The sequence below is a fragment of the Genypterus blacodes genome, unplaced genomic scaffold (genome assembly GCF_046128005.1).
Source record: "Genypterus blacodes isolate CSIRO-AG114 ecotype Tasmania unplaced genomic scaffold, CSIRO-AGI_Gbla_v1 ptg000032l_1, whole genome shotgun sequence".
NCBI classification, from domain to species: Eukaryota; Metazoa; Chordata; class Actinopteri; order Ophidiiformes; family Ophidiidae; genus Genypterus; species Genypterus blacodes.
In genome coordinates this window covers 7,925,861-7,928,521 of record NW_027466845.1, presented here as the reverse complement: position 1 = coordinate 7,928,521, position 2,661 = coordinate 7,925,861, and positions in this window count along the sequence as shown.

Genomic DNA, 2,661 nt, shown 5'->3' with positions numbered 1-2,661 from the left:
ATTTTGGGTACTTACATTGAATTTAAGATAACATTGACCTTGAAGTTTAACCAAGAATGTGATAATTTAGTTTGGTCAGATATGTGTGATTAGCAGTGTAGCCTGGCGAGACTCTACTATACTCATTTATTCAGACTCTGTGTGAGGTATTTTCAATTACAGGTGTTTGTGTGTGTGTGAATGCGAACATATAATCTTCAAAGAGGATGCAGAGCCTGGATGCCCATTACAGAACGCTTTATGGAGCTGCCCTCAGTATTTAAGCAGCTAATGACTTCCTTATTTTTACTCTTAGAAAACCTCCCTCTCTGTTTCGACTCCTGCGCTGTGGAAGGGGGCGAGAAAAACATCCGGTCGCTTTAGCAGATTAACAGGTTACTGCTGGCAACTCTTTTTTATGGGGCGATACACACTTGCAGTGTTTTTCGGTGGGGGGGGGGGTTCATTGTTTCAGAAATGCTAAACTGAAAGATGGCAACAAAGAGACAGGAAATGCTGTTCTTACAGTGGGTGGTCTTGCATCTTTCTGCAGTGAAACAAAAGAATGGAGTCATACTTAGTTTCACTGGGGGTGATTCATAAAACGCTTCGTCGACTTAACATGTAGTTAAGGCAAATAGCGTCTTGTAACCATTTCACCACTTTCACAAAGGTCTGGTCCTGGCCTCACGCAGCTCTTCTCTTAAGAGAGGTGTTGCTATGGCGGCTAAGCTATTCGGAAGAAATACTGTCGCACACAAAAAACACCTGTTTCAGTCTGATGGTAAAATGTAGTCAAAAGGATGAATACATCTGATATTTGAGCCCACTGAGTTGATTAGTCTGTTTATTTAAATTGAGATTTTTCTATCAACCTGATCTGTTTAACTCTTACTGTAAATTTTCTGAAATTGGAATTATGCAGCTCAACAGCAACATGTTGATGTTGTGATGCTGTTTTGCTGAGCAACAGCAAAACAGTGCAATTGTCTTTATGTATTATGCAATGCCACACTGTTTTTTTCCAGGCCAACTCGTGCTGTAGTTTCTACCACTAAATGTCACAACTGATGTGGCTGAGTTGAAAAGGACACGACTGTCATTTTAAATAACAAGTCTCAGAAATGCTTTTACTTCCTGTTGTTTCTATTGTCCTTTGACAATGAGTTTGCCTGAAATACACAATTTGTGGTTACTTCACATCCAAACAACAGTTGCAAATTTGTAAGACGCCACTGAGACGTTTCAAATGAGCGGTTACGTGGTGCCCCGCCTTTTACAAGGTCAGATATTTTAACCATCAGCGTTTTTGTAAGTTGATCCCCATAGATCATTACAGGTTAAACATGTTCCACCTCCTCCAGGGCGCTCTGAAAATATGCCACATTCCCAAGCTACATAAATATCACAGCCGTGTGGCAAAAGAGGCCGTGGCTCTCCTTCAAGGCAGTAAACATCACACCAACGCATCACCGGGGATTCAACTGTGACAACAAGGAGCTGAAACTGTTTTTATTTCCGTCAGCACAAGTTTGTCCTGTAGCAAAGCCAATCTCAGCTTTGGACTGATTTACAGCTCGTTTCTGTTGGTGTTTCAGCAGAAATACACCGATCTTCTCTGGAAGAAGGATTTGCTGAGACAAATACTGGTTTTCCTCTCTCTGAGCGATCCGTCTGCTCTCAGCCTGGCAGTTTCCGTCTGTCCTAGCTGCCCAGTTTCCCCAGGAGTCCTGCCAAAGCGAGTGCCCCCTTTCCCTGAGGCATTACCATGAGAGGGACATGTTGAAAACGTGTGCATTGTCACGTTGTAGTATCACTGAGCTTCAAAGGACAGACAGATATTTGATCTCAGTTTAAATACATATGTTGCTATTTGACATTGTTGATACCAGACATTTAACTCCAGATCTTCATATTTGCCATAGGTCGACTAACATGACAATACTGTATGTTTAAACTATAACATTCTTTATTTTATAAGCAGTAAAGAATGTCTCTGGAAAAACATATTGTCCAAAATCTTATGTTTGACCATTGTCTTGATATTTGTCTCACTCATGTCTGACCTTCTAGCCGTGCATGTCAGAAGGAAACTACAGCCACCACAGCACAGATTTGATGTTTTAAGGCACTGGCTTGTTTTTCCTCCCTAATCTGCGTCCTGGTCAGGCTGAAGCAGGCCTGGTGAGCGAGCTCTGCTTACTAACTGCTAACTGGTGTCTGGGCTATTTATAGAGCCAGCCTGAGAATTCAGACTAAGGTCAGCATTTAGATTCCTGCTTCCAACTAGTGGACGAGAGAAAGTTGGGAAGGTCCCTTTGTGAAATTGTACTATTTTTCAAATTTCTTTTCATGCATGCATGTAAACGTGCACTTATGCAGGATGCCTGTGTTGTGTACAGGTGAGGCAGAAGAAGCCTAGTGATGCTGCAGATTTGGTGGCGCTGTGTTGCATGGCCTCACAACAAGAAGGTCCCGGGTTCAAATCCTGAGCCTGCTCTCTTCTTTTGTTGTAGAGTTTGCATGTTCTCCTTGTTTCTACTTGGGTTTCTTCCTGGTACTCCGGTTTCCCCCACCATGAAAAACACGTGTTGGGTTTAATGCTGCTGCCATTGCCCTTGACCAAGGCACTCAGCCAGGCCATAGACTTTGAGTTGGTCCATAGTGCTGCTGATGCTTATG